This window comes from Brachyistius frenatus, unplaced genomic scaffold, assembly GCF_029030835.1.
Source record: "Brachyistius frenatus isolate BFR_SWC_R1_liver_20210118 unplaced genomic scaffold, ASM2903083v1 Contig_13, whole genome shotgun sequence".
Taxonomy (NCBI): Eukaryota; Metazoa; Chordata; class Actinopteri; family Embiotocidae; genus Brachyistius; species Brachyistius frenatus.
In genome coordinates, this window is record NW_027210612.1 from 6,419,466 (window position 1) to 6,441,968 (window position 22,503).

At 40.3% G+C, this 22,503-nt stretch overlaps 2 long non-coding RNA genes across 2 annotated transcripts; both read right to left on the reverse strand.

Moving 5' to 3' along the window:
- Window positions 1-7,151: 7,151 nt before the first annotated feature.
- Window positions 7,152-12,885, reverse strand: LOC138617738 (uncharacterized). The gene is made up of 2 exons (XR_011310682.1): window positions 11,537-12,885; window positions 7,152-9,601 (listed from the first exon to the last, which is right to left on the reverse strand). It is a non-coding gene; the product is annotated as an uncharacterized lncRNA (long non-coding RNA).
- Window positions 12,886-17,107: 4,222 nt separating this feature from the next.
- On the reverse strand, window positions 17,108-20,933 carry LOC138617522 (uncharacterized). Its single transcript, XR_011310670.1, has 3 exons — window positions 20,459-20,933; window positions 20,097-20,223; window positions 17,108-18,915 (listed from the first exon to the last, which is right to left on the reverse strand). It is a non-coding gene; the product is annotated as an uncharacterized lncRNA (long non-coding RNA).
- Between the last annotated feature and the right edge of the window lie 1,570 nt (window positions 20,934-22,503).

Here is a 22,503-nt window from a genome sequence, read left to right on the forward strand (position 1 = left end):
CACACACACACACACACCACCTCGGCCTCTGTTACGGACAAGCAGCACGTAGATAAACATATAAACACACACTTCTTTTTTTTTTTTTTATCCTTATTGCTTTTTCCCAGCTTTTGTTATCACTCAGATGCTTTAAGAGAACATATGCCCTTCCTCCACACACACACACACACACACACACACAAACACAGATATATAGTACACTTAAACACACTCACTCCTCTTTACCAGCAGCCATTATTCCCCTTTGCCGAACTTCAAGACAGGCAAATTAATTACGGAGTTCTTGATCTAGAAACAATTACAATTACACCACGGCCTCTTCGGCTGAGCCTCAAAGTGTCATGGCTGCCACTCCCGGAGTCTTTGAAGTGTCGTGCTGGTGGATGGTACCATTAGTGTAGCACTACATCTTATCACCATGGCCCCATCAAATGCCACAGAACTCGAAGGCAGAGTACCGTCTAATAATTAATAATTACCGAACCAAACTGCAGATATGCTTTTGCTCATTAATGAGGAGATACTTGATCGTTTCTTTCTGTCTTTCTGTGTCTCTGCATGTGTGTGTGTGTGTGTGTGTGTGTGTGTGTGTGTGTGTGTGTGTGTATATGCGTATGTGTGTGTACATCTATGTGTGTAAAATATACACTTTTCTGTGCGTATCTCTGCAACCCTTTCCTTTATGAAACTATAAATTAAGTTAGTAGTTTGCTGCCCCTAATGTGTTTTGGAAAAAAAAAAAAAAAATTGTTGCCTGGGTTACATTCATTGGCAATTCCTTTTTTTTGCCCAAGAGGTGTGATGTCGCAGAAGGCGAGGTAGGAGGTGGGCATGCAAAGCACGGGACACAGTGTAATGATGTGCTGCAAATCAGTGTGTACTTTCTCTAACCTTATGCAAGAGATTGAGTGCCTACGTTCAACATTATTTAGTTTCACTCTGCAAAATGTGACCATTTATACTTATTTATACCTGTCTGATACACTAATTTAAACTCTCTGCCTTTATTTTTCAAATTTACAAACCATGATTATTCCTGAAAACGTGACCAATCACAAAACAAATGTATCATCTCCAGTTGTCTTAAGGAGAAACAGGTTAGAAGAGTCAATTACATGCAAAACATATTACCAAAATCAGGGGATTAGAACACATTCAATACGAAATGTATAAGCCAAAATTAATCATTTCCATGAAAATAGTTTTAGAAGGATCTGTTTTAGCCCTGTTATTTTTGCTGTACATATGTTTTGGTTTTTGGTCTGGTGTTTCTGATAAACAGAAGTGCAGAGAGAAGTAGTGTAAGAAGAGCATAAAAACTGTCCTCTCACATGAAAATGATTGTTTGTCCTGCGTAGATGGAGGCGGTTTAGGCGGACAGACATTTTATCTGCCTCCCCTATCATAACTGAGACACACACTCAGTCATGTTCACGTCAACTCACTGCCGGTAGCATTGCAAAGTCTGCAGGGGTCACGCTCACACACACACACACACACACACACACACACACACACACACACACACACACACACACACACACACACACACACACACACACACACACACACACACACACACACACACACACACACACACACACACACACACACGTCCCAGATTCTAACACAGAAAAGCACTTCATGAACAGGCTGTCTGGGGAAAGGTGCAAACAAGATACATTGTGGCTTTTTTCTTGGAGCTGCTGAGCTACGCTAATAGTTATGCATGCATGTACACACACACATACACACTCATACAAAGAGCCCTGAGAGACGGGTCTCACTCTGCTGTGGGGGGATGAATCCCTGACAGCACCCGTGTTGCACAGTAAGAGACCCCTATTTCTGCCACCTGAAGGGAGGGCAGGGAGAAAAGATAAACTTGTCCCGATGTTTCTGCCTCGTCTTGCTGTGGTACAAATACGTCAACAGTGAGAGAGCTGCATGTTTATAAAGCCGAGCTGTGAAAAATTTAATTATTTCTCTCAAATGATGTGTGGCCCCACAGGTCGCTCCCTGTTCTCAACTCTTTGTACAGCAGTCCATGTTTCCCTGAATGGAAAACCTGCTTATCAATAAAGAGGCCAAGCACTATGAAAGGCCAGAATGTGGAAAAGAAGGCAGGACTGACTTTTAAAGGGTCTGGTCCTCTGCGAAGGCGGCGAATGCGGCCGACAGAATAAATGACAAACTCATAAACACTCACACATTCGGCTCAACGGCAGAACTGACAGCAACAAAAAACACCCCGAACCTGGGGACTTTGTGATGTGTATTTAAGTGTGTATTCACATATGTGTGAGTGAGGAAGTGATGCACATGTGTATGATTACAAATATGTGGATGCATTCCATGCAAATGCTTTAACTTGAGTTACTATACAGTGCAAAGATTATATGAATGTCTTTGGTCAATCAAATGTGCAACTAAAAAATATACAAAAGAGCAAAACATAGGCTTTAACTACAGAAAATCCACAGGCTTGGATCATCATTCTTGGCTTCTTTGGACAACCATGTAGCCATTGTCCATCCATCAGTTTTGAGCATTGTTCTTTGAGAAGCTTTTGGCATATTTTAAAGTAAAGCACTCTGCTTGTTCGCAATGAAATAACTAAATACAAATCATAAATTGAATATATTTAGAATTAGACCACAGAAAAACTGTTAAAAGAATTGCCTCTCCTACAGAATTAGGATATGAAGTTCCCTGAACGTACCAAATTTTGTCTTGTCTCTCTTACGTCTGATGGTATCCAACCATGCAAACAACTCATAATGTTTTCTTCAGTTCTAATGTTTCTGTTGTTCACACTGATTTCTGTGGATTATGAAAAGACAAGTTACTTTTGAGTTTTTACATGTCATTTTTCAGTGCTGTGAGCAAAAGAAATTCCATTCGCCTTTGCATTATTGCTTTCAAATTGTATTATACTAATTTTGAGGAATGCAATCATGTTTTAGTCAGATATAATTTAAGTTACACTTTAAAAAGCACTGTATTTAAGTATATTGAGTGTTAAAAAAAAGGAAATTACTTTTTGGAGTTACTTAGCTTGTATTTCAACAGTATGTTATTTGATTGCCAAAATGTCACTCAGATTACACACTTGTGTCCTCGCTTGTATTTTGAATTGTGCAGGGAAAAAAGAACAACAATCTGCAGCCCAGCTATACAATTTATTTATCTAAAAAAAAAATTCTATATGAAAGTATTCTTTAGGATGGAATGCTACAAAAAGGTCAAATCCATCAATCCTCTTGCTCATCTCTCAGAGCACAACCCTCTGCCTGTCACTCATGATTTCTTTATTTCCTCATGTCTCCTTCTGCATCATCATCCCTCCCTCATCTGTTCCTTTCAACTGCTTGTTCTTAACATTGTGCCTACAGGAAAATAACATTACACCCTGCTATTGAAGGAACTTTTTACATGTGTGTGTGCGTACATGCACTTAGATGCCGGCAAGCAAGCGCTGGTTTGTGTGTGTGTGTGTGTGTGTGTGTGTGTGTGTGTGTGTGTGTGTGTGTGTGTGTGTGTGTGTGTGTGTGTGTGTGTGTGTGTGTGTGTGTGTGTGTGTGTGTGTGTGTGTGTGTGTGTGTGTGTGTGTGTGTGTGTGTGTGCCTATACCTGTTTCCAGTTGGGTTTTTTTGCTTGCCTATGTGAACATGACCGTGTGTGTGAGTGTGTGTGTGTGTGCATGTGTGAAAGGGTTTGGTTGATTGGGTGTGTTAGCTTCATGGCCACCCCTGGCCTCCACACCTCTCCCACAATCAACCCTCCCCTGCCTGCCTCACCACACTGACCTGGGCTATTGTCTAGCTACAAAGCACATTGGAGTGCAGCTCCTCACCGTGCATTAGCATTTTAATCACAACACGCACGTAAACATTGCAGCGTAGCGTGAGAGTAAGGCCTGTCAACAAAGAGAGAACATGTCAGTAAAAAAGTGATTTTATTCCAGAAAATATAATCTCCGTCACAACAGGAACAAAAACCAGAAGAGTCAAGCAGGACAGAATAATAACAATGTTTTTCTCAGTTATTAAACTCTACATACGGTCTGTACTTTACTTCCTGCTTCAGTTTGCGTGCCTTATTTTTCTCACAATGCCATGGTTACCTCTCCAGTTCCTCTTGATCCACAGCTGTTTTAACATAATAAAAGCTTATCCACACTTTGTTTTAAAAGATTTCACATAAAGAAGTGATTAAACATAAGTTAGCCTTGTCTTTCAGAAGATGCCATGTCGGGCCATTCATTTATACACAGGAAATAAAACTACTTAAAAAAGCTTTAATATGTTGTCATTAATATTGCTTGTGTTGTATTGCTATTTTGTTGTGTGTTTTTATACCAGTGTACACATGACTTGACACTGCTTACTGTCAATCACCTGACACCCACAGGGAGAAAAGAACATTTCTGCCCGGATTACATGTCACACTAAACTTCATTATCACATCCATGTTGTCTGGGGCATACTTGTAAACTTCAGGTTAGTTACTGTAGGAATTGTTTGTTTTGTTTTGTATTACTAAAAGCAAATGAGACCATTAAGTTTAACTCTACATTGACATATAAATACCAGAATATATGTAGTAATACTTTTGCTCGTCAAGAAAGTAGAAATAAATATGCAAAATAATCAGTAAATTATAACTGCAGTTATCTGTTGTCTGTAGCTGGGCAGTTGTACGCTTTTGTCTGGAAATGAGACTGATGGGAGCAGTGAGAGTGAATGACCGTAAAACTATAACAAGCATGTAGATGCAAAAACGCTCCTCAGAAAATCAGAGTTGTATAATAATTATATGTTGTCCTTCACTACAAGTGTCACATTTAGGTATACATGTAATCATTTGACCCACTTTTAATTTGAAAATATTAATTAGTACATCTGTGAGTAAGCTTTATGTTTAAATGTTTAATTTTTCCCAATCTAAATATTGTTACAGGTTGTATCTTCTTCAATGTAAACATTTAAATTCAATTATTCTATACAGTGGGTAATTAGACCAAGTGTCTTATGAGCTGGAGATTTGTTTACACTCCAATTTATGTGCTCTGTCTCCCCATGTCACAATGTAAACCCTCCCAGGAGAAAAACAGTAACAATCGGCAAAAGGGTTAACACCAGTTCCTGCAGGTATAGTGAAAGAAATCCCCTCACTTACATGAAAATCACCCACTTATAAAAAGAGGTGTCATGTTCCAGGTGACTCCAGTGCCATAGAGTTTTGCCTTGGCTCCATAAAAAAACCCACATATAACCAAGCTAAAAATATGCAGCCCATCTGACTGAAGGAAATGAGAAGGAGGATGTGATATCCTCCCGTCTTAAAAGCAGTCTTCCTCTTTTATGCCGTCCCACTCTCCGATTGGTATAACAGGTAATTAGTGGTGTGTCATGGCCCTGGGGAGCTGAGGAACGAGGAAAAGACGGGTGAGGAGAGAGACAGAGAGAGAGAGAGTGAGAGAGATTTCTGATTACCTGACAAGTTAGGGCTGGAAAGGCTACACTTAGCCCATTAAAGATTTTTTCTTCAGCATGACATTTGAGAGCAGCTGTGAAGCCGTGCGCCACCTTGCCATTTCCCTGTACAGTGGGCATCCATTTAGGGACAGGGATGGAGGGAGAGAGAGACTTAGAGCGGGAGAGAGGGATAGAGAGAGGCCACCAGGCCATCACAGCAGCACAAATGGATTTCATTCACCAAGGTGAACTGTAGTACACTGATAAATGCACTTCCTTGAATGTCAGCAAATGTCACCCGAGAAGCCATTTGCCACCGTTTTAATAGCTTCCCTAGACTTACGGAGGGAGTGACAGAAAGTAAGAAGGTATGAGGTGAGAGAAGGAAGATGATGAGTCACATGGAGCGAGATATAGACAAAGTGAAGGAGGACAAACAAATGCACACATGTACGGCGAGGCACCACACAAAACAACACAGGGATTAAGGCAAAGAGAGAGCGAGAACAGATGAGAACAAGGCTGGGCCATTGTCACTTCCACATGATTAAGCAATTAGCTATTTGAGATGTCTCCAACAAGGTGGTGCAACGAGACAGAAGTGGCTATTTAGAACATAATCCCTCTCCTTCTTTCCTCCTCTTTGTCTCTCTGCATTTAACTTATCTCCACATCTGTGTATGTGTCTTTGCACCTGCGTATCCTTCAAGCCATGAATGTATTTACAGTATTTTTCTGTCTGCCTGTTTGCCTTGTGCACACACATGCTCATGCATATACACACACACACACACACACACACACACAAACACACAACCTTGTCTGTTCAAGCGAGAATTGACATCATTAAGTGTAATGTGAGAACTTGCAGGTACAGTTGAGGCCTCTCCTTCCTGAGAGCTGTCACACAAGTCCTGGCTTAAAAAATACACATGAACAATAGTAGAAAAACAACTTTGACACACACACACACACACACACACACACACACAGTTGCCTTGAAAATGTCAGTGAGGGGAAGGCATACGAATTACTGTTGGTATCACTCTGCTTATGATTCCTCAGCCTTACTATTGTAAGACTACTAACAAACCTTTTGACCTGTTGCTTGGCGACTTTCTTCATTAATGATAAAGTGAAAACAAATTAACTGAAAAGCAAAAGGTTTATTTCTGCTTTTTCTTCTCCTCTTGTAGAACACTTAAAATCTGGTAACTTTCCTTGAACTTACTTTTACTTTTTCAACTTAAATACTGTATAAACCCTCATTTTGTGTCTCTGCACAACTTTTCCATTGCTTTTATGTGTGCATATGTGCTCAGTATGCTTGAATCTACCGTGAACAAACACTGTGCGTGAGTGTGTGCAGGTTGTTTTGACTGCACGAGGACAACGCTGGCTACAGCCAATCCTAATCCCCCATTCATTTCCACAAGCAGTTGCTAAGGTTACAAATTACCTTTGGTGCTGGTAAGTGGTTTCTTTTATGACACTGGACGCCCTAATCCTTTTACTGAATACATATTTCATTTAGGATTAGCACAACAACGGATACAGTTGTTCTTAGAATATTCCAACTCCAGCTCTGTTTTGTTCATGCTCATCAGGCACACCACTTGCATATCAACTCTGACTCTCATTTAAAAATTAATTAATTAATAAATCTGCTTTTCTCTCTCTCTCTCTCTCTCTCTCTCTCTCTGTTCCCGTCTCTTTTTCTCAAACTAGAGGTGTGGGAAAGCCTGAGGGAAGTGAAACTCAATCAGGCAGGTACTGTTAGATAAGTAACGACAGGGCTATTATCTGGTAAACAATCGATTAGACCACATTATTCTCTTTTTCAGGATGGTGTGTTCACAGGATGTTTTTTACAGATGCAAACAATGGAGACTGTTTGTTTCCTTTAATCTCTCCAAATGACTGAAACACACTGAATTGACAGTTTGTTTGGTTTTTTTTAAAAAGGAAGTAACTTTTATAAGTTTCAGAAACTAAATTTCACTTTAAAATGACATAAACTCTTCCAACCCACTCGCACTTCTCACTGGAAATGTGATTATAAAAAACAGAGTTATCTTTTATGTTTTAGTCACTAAAGAAATATAACAAAGAACTGAATTGCCTACAATACAAACAATGTTTATTTATATGGTTCGCAGAGGCAAGTCAAAGTGGCTTACATAATTCAGACAGACGTCAAATAAGAAATGCAGAACAATACATTTAAATAACTTATTATGAGTATAGAAACAAATAAATCTCATTAAATGATGAAACGCAAACAAATAGGGGTGAGTTCAGGATAAGCACGCGTTAAATAATGGTTCTTAAGATTCAGTAGAAAACAAGACCGCTTTTTATTTGGGTTTTAAAGATCAGTCGGCTTAAATCTTCTAACTGAAAGTGTTAAAGCGCTGTGTAAGTAAATGCTGTTTCTGCATGTAGGAACAGTTTGCACACTTCCGCTGTATGAACTGAGAAATCAAGATGGTGCTACTGAAATATGTGCTTTGGTCTTTAAGAGATTTTTAAACTACACATGTTCGGTTTTTTTCGTCCTTGTTGGGAACCTATCGGCCAAAGCCTCACAGGACATATTTGGGGAGACCTGAAAAAAAGATTATTACAACTCAAACTGCTGGAAATACAGGATATGTTTTTCAAAATCTTGTCTGGACTTGAAAGCTCTGTTTTTTGATTACTGAAGATTTTTTTCACTGACTCGACCAAGCTGTTAGAATTTCTACCCGAGCCTTTACAGTAGGATTTCTCACAAGAGTTTCAAAGACAGAGCTGAGATGACCTCTGAGGAAAACAATATTTCTGTTTGACACACTTCCTCTTCCACTTCTTTCTAGTGTCTGATTCAAGTTGTGTCCTTAGAGAAGAAGTAAGACTTTGTGGAGCTGAGGTGGTAACTGTCTATAAGGAGCTACTGACTGACTGGGATAATATAATCTCCTTTGAGATCTAACTACCTGCCTAAGTGTCTGAGGAACTTACTGCTTTGATAATTAGCTGCTATAACTGACTGGCTGCCTGGCTGGATGGCTGATGTGCATATTGACTGTCTGCCTGTCTGCCTGCCAAACTGACAGACTGGCTGACTATTGAGGCTTAGTCCTGCTATGTGGTGAGATCATCACCACTGGCAAGCACAACAAAAGACTGATGGGAAGAGGCTGTCTATGTGTGTGTGTGTGTGTGTGTGTGTGTGTGTGTGTGTGTGTGTGTGTGTGTGTGTGTGTGTGTGTGTGTGTGTGTGTGTGTGTGTGTGTGTGTGTGTGTGTGTGTGTGTGTGTGTGTGTGTGTGTGTGTGTGTGTGTGTGTAAGTGTGTGATGGCTTCATTCCTGTATCAACACAGTTCTCTCTGTGGATGAGTCAGTAGGCCAAACCTGACCATCATCCTCTCTCATCTCTCTCTATCGTGCGCACACACATGCACACGCACGCACACACACGCGCGCGCACACACACACACACACACACACACACACACACACACACACACACACACACACACAAAATCAAAAAGCTTTCAGCACACACACAAAATGTGGGCTTGGGGGTGAAGTGGTGCTTAGAAGGAGCGAACTTGGGGTCAGGGTGGAGAGGGACAAGAGAGGGACAGATAACACTTCTGTCAGAAACACTGTTTTATTTTCAGCGCGTTAAATGGCCTGGTTCTGCAGTTTTAAAGCCCAAAACCTCCTTAACTATTTATAAACTACTCTACATTTTACAATCGTATCAGAGTTACATATTCTCCAAAGCTGACGCTCTTCCCCTGCAGCTTTCAAGCATGAGGCATGAGATAAAGAGAGCAGCAGACAGAGAGAAGTGACAGTAAGAGCGCGGAGCCCTTGTTAGGAGGGACACATGGGGGAAGGGATTTAGCGTAACACCCAGCTGTCTACCTGTCTGTCTGATTGAGGGAAAGTGGGATTTTCAGTGTAACACAGAGCCAAGCTTTTCTCCTCCGTGGCAGCTAAAAGTGTGTGTGTATGTGTACTCTCCTTGCTTGCTTGGTCTCAGGGGCGCCATGGTGAGGAGGAGATAGGCAGACGACCAAAATCTCTCCCTCTCTCTCCCTCTCCCGTCACCGGTATAGATGTCTCTATATGAACACAAAGCAAACGAGAGAGGATGAGAGACGCAGGGAAACACAGAAACAGAGAGAAGGTAACGACAACACAGGCCTTCTCCATGCCAATGCAAAGCCCCACTGTACCTCTGCTACTCTTTCTGTTTTTGTCCTGTTTCTGTCGGATGAATCTCAATCACCTGCTTTGAGGATATATGACTTCTTCGTTCTTTCTCCTTTTCTCTTTCTCTTTCTCTATTTCTATTTCTTATTCTTTTCTCATCATCCTTCTGCTCTCTTTACCCTCTGTTGTCCATCTTCCTATCCTCGCTTCCATCTTTGCTTCCCCATGTAAAAGGACTGGCCGGGTGGTAGTCTGTTCTGGGCCGTTTCATTCATACTCTGTCGTCCTCTGAGACGCTACCAGTGTTTCTACATATTTGATGCCAGGGGTCATCATCCATGTAGAAAACCAGAGTACACATTCATGATTGTTTCACGACATATTTGATGTTGCAAATTACAATCATATCAACAAAAGGGTTGCAGAACACATGCTTTGGGTTGTGAAGAGTCGTCTTAAATATGTGTCTTACATTTAATACATAACAGAAAATGCTTCTTTTTTTTTTTTGCATGTTTGTTGTATGTTATCTGTACAATGTATAAATGCATTAGATTATATGCTAATTATGTAGCAGTTGTCATAATGTGATCATCAACTGCATAATTTAAACAAAAACAGGACAGTATTAAAACCCACAAAAAAAACTTTTCAACTCATTTGCTGTTTTAAAAACAGAGGAAACCGACTGTACATATACAATATGAAATACAGTCATTGTTAACATTTTCACACTGTATATGTGTATCCTCTGTGCCAGTTCTCAACTACACACATAATTCTATTTTTTTAAAATAAATTATTACTTTTAAAAGTAAAAGCGACACCAAATTGATTTTTAAAAAAAAAAAAAAGTTTTATTGTTCTTTTATAAACAAATGTGCGATAGAAAACTTAACTGCAAAAGTATCAAGTCTTTCAAATAGAATATTAAATATTTTTTCTTCTCATCTGTGGACAAAACAAATTTGTATCTAAATTTAAACTCCCCTTGATTAACTTTATGCAAAAACAAGCTGTAAGTTTAAATAACATTTGCCTCCTGCATAAAACAGAGTACATTTAATAGAATGGCTGATATAATAGAAAATGAATGCACTCCCGGGCTTTAATCGTAAGTAATTCACTTGGTTTCTTAAAAGAAAAATGTGCATGTGCAGAGATGCAATTTCCATTAAGCACACTTTCTCCTTACATTAGAGAAAAAAAACTATAAAATGGCTGAAGGCCTGAACAATGATGCTGTGGCAATTAAAATGGTGGATAACCCACCTGACCCTGCAGGCAGTTATCCCTAATGAGATAATAATAATCTCTGTACTAATAAAAAGAACATTTATGTCTATTTCCTTTCAAAAACTTAGATCACTCTCATGCTGCTTAAATATGGTTTATAGTGTGGATTCATCAAAAACTTAATGCAAATGGGCATAAGTGGTATTTTGTTCATCATCAGTAATTCACTGACTTCTTTCTGATATTAAAATGATGAATACTTTTTTTTTTAAATAAAGTGAAAAGATGTGAAACAACTTCCCGTCCTAAAGGCTAAAGGGTATATCATTATAATCTGTTTCCTGATAGAGGGTTTTAGAAACGCTTGTATTTATTTTGTTTTTTGCTTTGCTATAAAAAAAAAAATTGTAAATGTGTCAGTTGTGTCGCCTGTTGAAAACATCTTGGGGGAAAAAAAGAGAAAAAAACCACCTTGAAAATAGGATAAACTGCAACAGCCTTGAACAGCAAGCCAAGATGTGGGGATATAAATAGAAACGAGACTTCACAAGCCCAAACACAAAAGATTTCTCAGGGAGCCGAAGAGGGATGCAAAGTGCGAAACTCACCAGCACCCGTGACGTGGTGATGTTGGTCGTTTTCCTGCCGGGGGAAGATTTAATAAACGCAGAAAAACAAACACGGTCTGTGCAGTGACGGGGTTGCTGCGGGGTGAGGACGGTGGCACGCTGGACACATCCTCCTGTAGGAAGGAAGCGGAGTTGTGGAGAAAAAAAAAAAAAAAAAAAAAAAAGCAAACAGGAGCCACGGACGGGTCTCTTTAACCCCGCCGTGAACCCGCGACCTTACCTTCCGACTACTTCCCATTACCTCTGCACGACATTTAGCCCACATACCGCAGAGCGCACACGCACACGCAGCATTGTGTGGGTCTGTTTGGAAGGGGTGGAGGGGAGCAGCGAGGGCGGCGGCGTGCTGTTCACGGAGGGGTCAAAAGAATGAAAACCACCGTGTTCACAGGGCAATTACAAAAAGACATGGACGCTGGATGGTCTGTGCAGCCACAGTCAACCGGGAGAGAAAATATTATTGTGAAGAGCAGGGGCTCCAGGGATTTTTTTTTTTTTTTTTAGCTTGTAAAAAACCCCAAAAAACAGCCATGCTGTCAACTATTAAAGTGGAAAAGTTACATTTCTTTTTGTATCTGTTTGGATGGAGGGACTCATGGAGTTCACAGCAAATAGGAATAGATCAAATTCACAAATTAAATAAAAGCAACAAACAAAATCGGGAAAAGTTTTAAAGTGTTGTGTTGATTAATATTTTATGGTGAGACAGCACAAATACTTCAAGCAATTATTACGGTTACATCACAAGGAAAACAGACTGATTTAAATATCTCCCAAACAAAACTCCCTCATCACTCATCAAGTAATAAAGCCACTATTTGAACTTTCCTGAATAAATAAAGGATAACACTTGTTTGTGTTTTCTTTTGAATAACAACTAAAAGTCATATTAAATCATTAGAAATAATAATGATGTGTCACATTAGAATTAATTGCTGTCTATTGCCCTGCTGTTTTGCTATGATCTTTACAAATGTGTAATTAGCTGAAAGGAGTAATTGTGTCAACTGAATCGATACCTTCAAGCAAAGGTCAATGTAATATTCGTCTAATTTGGTAGGTCTGTAGTGCTCAGCAGCAACCTCAGTCATAGAAGTTGTTTATAGTGACATTAATCAGCATGTTCCTAGTTACTTTTTCTGTCATATTTCTGTCATTATCATACGTTGCACTTCATAAGTAATATTGGACAGTATAGCTGCGTTATTTCTGTTTTAATGGGCCCTCTCCTGATGCTATACTCTCACTTTTAAATTCACAATAATCTATAGTATTTTCTGCTCGCGGTGCCATAAAGTGCTGGCTTTTCTGTGGGAGTTTTTTTTTTTTTTTTTTTTTTTTTTTTTTACGTATATAACCCATATTTTCTTTAATATGTATATAATGCATTTAGATATTATTATTTTTTTCCTCAGAAGACGCTGCTGTCTCTTAAATGTTAAAAGATAATAGGTTAACTGAGTGGAAAGGTCGTGGTCGCCTCATAAGAAGAGAAACGAAGCGGCCACAGGAGACACGACGGAGGGCAGAGCCACAACTACAGCTGCCACACATGAATGTTTGATAAGCGGGCGGGATAATGGATCCTTAAATCAGTCAAACATAAACATCTCCATCACGCTCTGACATCTGCCATCCACAGCTAATCATCTAAAGCTGAATAATGAATGAACAGCAATAATAAAGCTGAAATATCTTAATGTGTCACAGACAAGACGGATATAGGTCAAGTCTGCAGCGCGAGAGGTGTCTTTATTCAGTTTGTGTGTAATACCTGCGGTGACTGTCGCTGCATATCACTATTTTTTTATATTTTTTTTTTACGTGTGTAAACTGCTCAGAAGAGATTGCTGGTTACATGCAGGCTCCAATGATTTCAGCAGTGTGTATATGAGCCCCGTGCATGTGAAAACATTGTGGTCTCAATAGCAGGGAGTGGGTGTGCGTGGTGAGCGTACTAACCTGATACAAACTACTGATACTGTGCAAGCCAATCAGCACTGTGTGCAAGCAAAACAGCCCACCACATTCAATCACGGAATAATCATATTTTAGGCAGCTGGATTGACTCATATAGTCTCGTACCACAAAGACAGACTGACTGAAATTTAAATAATATCAGTCATAATAATAATTGAAAGCAATCTTGCATTTTTTTTTTTTTTTTTTTTTTTTTTTTTTACGTCATAGTTTTATTTTAATGAATAAAGTGGAGGGAAGGGGAATATCCAGCCTAACGGGGGCACTTTTGCCATTTAGGGACATAGGCTGAATACATTTTTACAATTTTAATAATATCTGCACATATTGATATGTGAAGTGTTTGATTATTCAAAGCTGAAGATATTTTAAAGACTGTAAAATATTCAAAATGTGGCTGAATTTTTATGGATTTTAAAATGAATAAATAAATAAATGAATAATAATCGGCCTAATAATAATAATTTAGTAATATATTTTTCCTAACATAATTAATCCCAATCTATTTTTCCTTTCCTTTCCTTTCCTTTCCTTTCCTTTCCTTTCCTTTCCTTTCCTTTCCTTTCCTTTCCTTTCCTTTCCTTTCCTTTCCTTTCCTTTCCTTTCCTTTCCTTTCCTTTCCTTTCCTTTCCTTTCCTTTCCTTTCCTTTCCTTTCCTTTCCTTTCCTTTCCTTTCCTTTCCCCGTCACCCCTCTCTCACCTCATCTCTCCCAGACGTCAGCTATCGATCTGTCGAGCCAAACGGAGATGTTACACAAATTAGATTGGAAGGGGTGCTGCTCGTGAGTAACCAGCTCTCCTCGGCCCCGCTGCATCCCTTCATTATTATCCCGTAAACTGTCATCTCCAGTTATAGGACGGTTAGTTCCGGTCCTCACCTCTGATTGGCTGCTGAGTCGGAGCCGCAATAAACTCACACCTGAGTCTGCATAAGCAGAAGGTCAGTGCACCGGCACTAATATGTTGCCTAGCAACCACTTTAATTTGCGAGAACAATTAGCCGACGACTTAATCAATCATTAAAACAGAGAGGTGTTTCATTTGATCAGACGGTGGGCCACATAGAGGACTACAATGGCACGAGGAGCACTTTGTCCAGAGGTGACATTGTGTTAAACTTCATAAAGGAGTGACTGGATGATAAATAGCCCGAAAACAAATGTTTTTTTTTTTTGTTTTTTTTTTTAGACTGACATCTCGGTGTCTAGCACGTTTGAAAATAAGGAGATAACAGTACAAAAAGTCAATATAAAACTCTGCTAATTATGCTACATAGCTAAAGGCTATATAACGTACAGCCTAATTAAATCTAGCCTATTGATTTGGGTTGTCTCAGCCCAAAAATGCACTAAAACGTCGTTTAGTAGGTTACGTCTTAAATTAACCGTCAAGTTTAAGACTGATTTTCTTGGGATTTTTTTTTTAAATTTTTTTTTAGCTGTTCACGGAAATTGCAATCACAGACACCAAAGAGAAGTGAAGTTTTTGTAGCCAATTAAGGTGGATCTTAAGTCATCTCAGTAATACTGACATCACTGAAGCGGTGTTCAGATGGAAGGGTGAGATGGGGCTTTCTCGACACCAAGCAAAGTAAACGTACTGTAGAGAGTTTCAACGAGAGACTGCAGTCTTAACCTAAATGTTCAGGTTCAGGTTCAGGTTCAGTCCGAGTGTGGCCTGCACGGAAACAAACCAGGCGCTCATAATGAACCCAGACTGCTGCAGAGAAAAAATATGAGCACAATGTCCCACCAGCCTCCTTTTGCAACTATTCTTCCACATTTTTCTGATCCGCTGTCTTCCTGTCTGCTCTGTGCAGGAATTGTTCTCCCGAACAATGATCACAGCCGTGCAGGCCAACAGCCCCATGCGCACTGAGCGGACATGACATGGCCCACCTCTTTTACACTTCATGCCTGCCTCAAACTTGACTTGGGGGTAAACGGGCAATCGAGCGGAGTAATGTCAAAAGCTGCAGTCAAGGAGGGGAGAGAGAGAGAGAGAGAGAGAGAGAGAGAGAGAGAGAGAGAGAGATGACTTGTTGGTTGCCTGCAAACATCGCAACAATCAAAATGTTAGACACTGACAGGATCGCAGGTGACACGGTGACTGTAACCTTCACACAAACGCACAAATAGAAACAGCGTTTGTGTGTGGGGGGGGGAGAGGGGGGGTGCAGGGGTACTAACTCGATATGGATCTATAGATCACTCACATTAGTCGATTACAAAATGAAGCTTTAATGAAAGCATTTACCCGCTGAGAAACTGAAGTTGTGTATGTTGTGAGAGGAATGAAACGATCGAGCAGCTTCTCTGACTATTAACACGTTTCCGGTTTGCGCCAACTCGTGTGCTGGGTCACATGAGTTCATCTCATGGTTAAAATCAAGCACCTCACCTCATATAATGGTGTATTTATCTATCTTTATTCATGATGAATATATCCATCCTGTTAGAAGAGATGTATGCTCATGTAGTAGCCTGAAAGAGTTGTATTTACAATTGTAATTGAGTCAAAGAAGAATTATCAGCAAAATGTTCAAACATTAAGTAATCACATTGCAGAATAGTCCTTTTCAGTGTATTTTGTGATACGTAATATTTATGAAATGTTGTCAATGAGACATTATAATTGTAATGTCGTTGGTCAAGGTGAAGCAGCAGCTAACTGTCAAATAAATATAAAGGAGTGAACAGTAAAATATTTCCTTCATAAGTGTAGAAGTGATTAAGCATAATATAGAGGAACTCAAGCAAATACAAGTACTTCAAATTTGTACAGTATTTGAGTAAATGTACTTTTCACTTTCCACTACTGATGCAGTGAGTTTACTTCCCTCTGTATTTTGTTATTGAAATATGAACTAATAGATTACATGCAAGGAGGTGAAGTTGTATTAAAACTATATGCATCTGATTAGTTTTACCTGCATAATATCTTGAAGATGATCATACGTTTGGGTTTCAAATATTTATCTGTCAAATAAATCTATTGGAGTAGTAAATTAGCATAAACTAACACTCAAATACATGAAGTAAATGTGCTCAGCTACTTTCTACTGATGTACTTTTATGTCTCATTGCAGCATGCTGTTTCTTTCATTCACACCCAGCCTTATGATCTCCTCTACATATCACTAGCTCATAAATAAGAGGCTATTTCACTGCTGAAATGTTAAAATGGGAAAGGTCAGCTGCGGCGCATGTGGCCGCCCCAGCAGCATCTGATCAGGGGTTAAACAGGGCTGGCGTGGCCAAAGAGTTGTGTAGTCTCCAATGTATGTATGCTGTCTGTGGTATCCACATCGCTCACATTAGTATAAGCTTGGAGAGCGATATGTCAGCCACAGTAATTACAGCTTGTCAGCTCCTGTGACACCGGGCTAAAGGGCCATCTCCACAGCTCCTATCTGCATCTGAGAGCCTGGGCGCTTAATCAGCCCAGACAGCCAAATCCAAAACAGAAATTCTGTCAACATTTGTGCTGATGTAACTCTGGCCATCTTGTTAGCCCCCCCACCCTCCCCACCCCCACCCCCATCCCAGAGTGCTCTTTGAGGTCCACACATGCAGCTGAAAAGACTGAAACAGAATTATTCTTTAAAGTTATGTTGAAATACACTGGAGCTTCAGCTTTAAAAAAAAAAAAAAAAAAAAAAAAAAAGTGAAGGTTTTGTTTTACTCTTCAAAATGTTTTGCTCTTAAAAATAAAAATAAAAATAAAAAAATGTTTAAAAAAAAAGTCTTTGGGGAATGGAAGGTGAGCATCATATGTAAAGCTTGGGGCAATGCCTCTGATATGCGCCCATTACATTTATTTGTCTCCAAATCAGCCCATCTACCTGGAAGAGTGAGCACGTGGGCTCCTCCAGCGCTGCTGCCTCGTGTCATATTGCTGCATCTCCGTAGCACGGAGGACCAGGCGGCTGAGCCGTTAAACTCATGTTGAAAAAGACGTCATGAGAAAAAAAAATGCCTTAATGACTTATCGAGATTGTAAACTTGATCAAATGATTTAGAGAAATCGTTTTTATTTATTTATTTTTGTTAAAAGATATGGAAACAAAACTGTTTTCTGTCACGATCCCCAGCAGGTGACAAAGAGGCAACGACCGTGAGTATACAGTTGCGGCCACTTTGTCACCTGGTGGCTGCTGGATGTAGATTTGTTTCAGAAATACTAAATCCCATTATCGTGTGCAAACGTATTGTGTAACAGTTTAAACGCATTGCTTAACACGAGAATAAAATCTAGAGAGCATCAAATAAATGAATAAAGAGGGGACGTTTTATTCACCAAATCGCAACTTCAAAAGATCCAAAACCTGGTAGGCTCTAATTTCTGTCAAATAACAGATTACTAAAATATGTAAATTACCTCATGAAAGCAAAAAAAAAAGAAAAGAGTAGCCTATAAATAAGGTGCCACTGCAAGTTAAAATCAAATAATGAATCTAAGTTGATTCCCCTAAAATTTGGTAAAGTTTGTGAAATGATAACTGTCAGTGAAAGAGAGACTCTACGAGCCTAATTGATTTTTAAGTGGTGTCTCTGTGGTTTAGAGGAATAAGAGGGGAGTCCACTTCAGGGATCTGCCAAACTCCTCCAGTTTGTACCTGAATTGAGGGGCAGTGATGTGTTGCTGATGCGGCTCAACAAGCCACACTGGGGGCCAGACGAGGGTTGGACAGAGGGACCAGAGCCCGATCTGTGCTCGGTGCTCTCGTGGGGGATGGAGGGTGATTATAAATGAACTTACTTCTGCAGAGGCAATAAGCTGACATGTCAAGCCTCATTCACCAAACAATAGAAGACGTATCAGGTTTGTGATACAGGCACGCAAACACAAACACCCTCCTGCTTCTTTGTCCTCCCTGACCACATTTTTTTTTTTAGTGATGATTAGACATTAATGTTTAAAAAAAAATGTTTATCAAGTTCAACAATATGTTGATTTACAGCGGTATATAATCGTGCGCTATAGTGGCAATTTAAAGACAATTGATTTCACACACATTCGCGCGCGGGGACATACAGGAGCATGCATGCATCATAGACCCGGGTCCTGCAGAGAAAAAGCAACTCTCCCTGAGTGAGCGGAAGAAAAGGGGATGGGGGAGAGGGAAGCCGGCTTGCAGCTCCACTCTTCCAGGGTCTCACACACAAGATCCGGGCGCACGGCTCCATTGAGTACGAGGAGGCTTTTGCATGGAGGTTCATTAGAAGTAACGAGTTGACACAAGGTAAATCTTAATGTTGAGGCGCCTTTCTCTACCGGCCCGGGGAGGAGCCCTCATTAACTGTCGCTAACAACCCGTGTAAATACACTGATTGGACAGCTCCGATACAAGCTCCCAGCCCTGCCAGGAAGTCCCCCTAATGAGACCACACAATAAAAACAATAAAAGAAAGGAGGGAGGGAGCGAGAAAGAGGGAGAGAGAGGGGGAGAGAGGGAGAGATATGTTAAAACTTTTGTACACGCTTTGCTATTTAAAGTTGGCGCCACATTTACAGATCATTGTGAAAACACTTGAACAAAAAAAATGCATTTATTCAATCGTTGCTATTTGTTATTTATTTAATTTCAAATTAGGGCACTGTTGTGTTTGGTATAAGTTTCTACAAACGTATAAAGACGGTTGACCTATTGCACCTACAAGTCCTACTAATATAGCAACTGTTTACTGTTTCAAGGTGCTGCATCAGTCTCAATTGTTTTGGCAGTGGAGGTCATCCAATCAAATAAATCAAATGCAAAATGACATGCGTAAATTTAGTCTGTAAAGTGCGTGTAAAGGAAATATCAAATACAAATATTCCAGCAGCTGGGTATGGCTTTATCTGTGAGAATAGGAAAAATGCACTGCAAAAAATATCTAAACATTTCAGTCTTAATTTTATCATGCAATTTGTATCGGTGAAATTCTGTCAAATTTGATTCCACAAATTTTATGCATTGCAGAATATTTTGTAGAAAGAAATGTTAGACCCCTACAGCAAATCAGAATATGTCCATTCTCCATTACAGTTAAGAAAATTACACTGATCCAATATGAAAAATAGGAATGAAAACAGACAAAACGATCTCAACATGTTTTTAGAGTTTCTCTGCAAAACATTTTCTAGAATACATTCATACATTTTCAAAACGCATTCACCGTATTTCATAACTCAATGCTAAAATAAAAAAAAACGTATTTTTAGATTGACACTTTTTACAGTGTAGGCGCAGTGTAGCGTCTCCGCAGCCTGGAATGGCCAGCATGGGACGGAGGGATTGTGCGCCCCGTCCCGACAGCACCACACATCTGCTCTGCAAAGGCACACATCTCCCTGGTGCTCGGTGAATAAAAATAACAAATACACCAAATAAAAAGCGGACTCGTGTGATTAAAAGATGTGTCTTGGCTCAAACTAAAATGCCTGACAGGCTTTTCTATTTAATGCTATAAATAAATAAGCCTGAATCAGTGTCCGAAAAAAACAAAAACAAACAAAAAACAAGTCTAGTTTTACCGAACATATTTGACAAAGTGGATAAGGTGCCAGAACTTACAGGAGTCGCAGTTGAATTTCCATCACGATCTTGGATACACTGACCAGTGAAACAGCAGTGAACCGGTGCCACCTCCAGTTCCAAGCTTAAATGGTGACAGTCCGAGGACTGGACCCTCCTCACAGCTCTGCAGGGAACGAAGACAGCAATTGGAAAAAAACAAAAAAAAACAAGAAAAAGGTAAATCCTGATATGCAACACGAGCAATGAGTTTCCACTTAATTAAGATGAAATTGTACCAATCTCTTGACAGGACAATTATAATTAAAGGTTCTCAAGCGTTCAAGAACAAATTGGGCAATTCTGTTTAAAAGAATTTAAAAAAAAGAAAATCCCAAAAAGAATTGATTTTTGGTACGTACCCGTGATTACTCCAGAGTCACGTCCTGTGTATTGTTGAGATGAGTCCAGGATGGAGCAGCAGGCACATGAGGCTCTCCTGGGTTTGCCAGGGAGGGGTTTGTTGCCTTTTCTGGCCAGCCTCTGCCAAACCGGGGTCAACGAGGGAGCAAAAAATAAAACAAGACCCTTTCTTTCGTGCCTTCTTTCTCTATCCCTCTTACCTTTTACAGTCATCACCTTTTTCTTTCTTTCTCTCATCCGGTCCCCTTCTCTCTCTCTCTCACTCCCGTACATGACGTAACATCAGCTTTGTTTATTTGCTCCCCTTATTGGAACAGACTGATAATGAAAATAACTTACTGGAAATTAATCAGCATGGTAACTAATGTTTAACTATGCGTGCCTCAAAAACTACTGTAACGGAGTCAAAGAACAGAAGTAACCTATTCTTCAACCACACAACTAATAACTTCATGTATTCAAAACTTTTCTTAAAGTTGTTCAGTGCATTTCACAATCAATCAACAGGAATAAGGAACCACAAGAGGAGAGATGTGGCTGCAGAGCAGAAGACGGGCGTCAGCGTCTGCTTGACCAAAAAATACCCAGAGTTTTAGAAGGCAAAACGCTGTTTGTGTTGTCATGTCTGGAGGTTTAGGCTGTAAGTAAACGAAGAAGACGCTAAATGCTCGATGTGCATTCAGAGCTCTCGTCCCCCGCTGCTAGGAACATTCAGCAAGCTCTCGGATAAACACACAATTACTGCAGGTGAATAAACTTGTTTGGGGGTGGGGGGCTGGGGGGGGTGGGTGTTAATTACATGCTTAACGTAAACAAAAGCCATGTAAAAGAATGTGAATTAGCAGTGGCTTTCCTCTCTCAATCCCCATTCAGGTTTTACATTTCACCTCTAGTCTCTTCTAGGAGTGATTTCCGAATTGCCTGCGAGGGCTACTCCCAAACAAGGCTCCTCCAAAACATAATGCTGGATAATACCTGCAGCCTCGGCTTGAATGGTGATCACCTAAATTGGTGCAGCGGGAACCCAGTCAGGTAGGAGGCTTTGCATATTCGGAGTAGAGCTGCTAAGCCTGCACTCTCAACTTAATGTTGGGGTCGTGCATGGATGTGTGTGAGAGACAGACACCGGGAGAGAAATAGGGGGAAATAGGCTAGGAGGTTAGTTTTAACACCAGCATGAAAATACTAGCCTTTACTTCCAGTCCACGGAGCTTTCCAATGGGACCAATTCAAGTGCCACTTGAAATTAGTCCCCCTGAAGTTCGTAGTGGACAGGTTTGATCCCATATACCACCCTACCCCCCTCACACACACACGCGCGCGCGCGCGCGCGCAACCCCAACAGTAACGCACAAACCAAACGTCTGATCCTGCTACAGGATCATCACAACCCCTCCTCTGCATCACACACACACCTCCAGACACAGACACTTGCAACACACGCGTGCACGCACGTGCACGCAAGAATTCAAGCACCCCGATGCCCAAAACGCTTGTGCGTAAAAGTGCGCAATTGCACGCTGGCACCCACAGTTGTTAAAGTGTGTCAGTTAAGGTTCAATGGTGAATATAAACAGGTAGCATTGACTATGTATGCAAATCAAGCTGGTCTACTCACTGTCCCTCCAAGATTGAAGTCGGTGGTCTATCTGGCCAGCCCTGGAGAATGTGCAAATCGGAGAGAGGGAAGCAAAAGTTTTGAATTCCTGAATGATTTTGTAGAAAGGCGGCTTAGGATCATTATGTCAGCTTTATTGAGGGCGGATTAAGCGGAGTCTAGATGCTACGCCTTGTACACGGCTCTTTCACAATGTGACCACTGTTCATGTTAGAGTGAACTCACACCATTTTAACACCCTGTAAGCCCTGTCTAAATATGAAGCCGTTTTAGCCATAAACATGAAAATCACACCGCCGTGGCTACCGCTATAAGCCGAATCCTATGACTGGATGTGGACATTGATCAGGTCCTCACCACTAGATCAAATACATGAAAACTGCTTTTATGTCCCCAAGAAGCTTTCATGTAGCCACCTGATTGTAT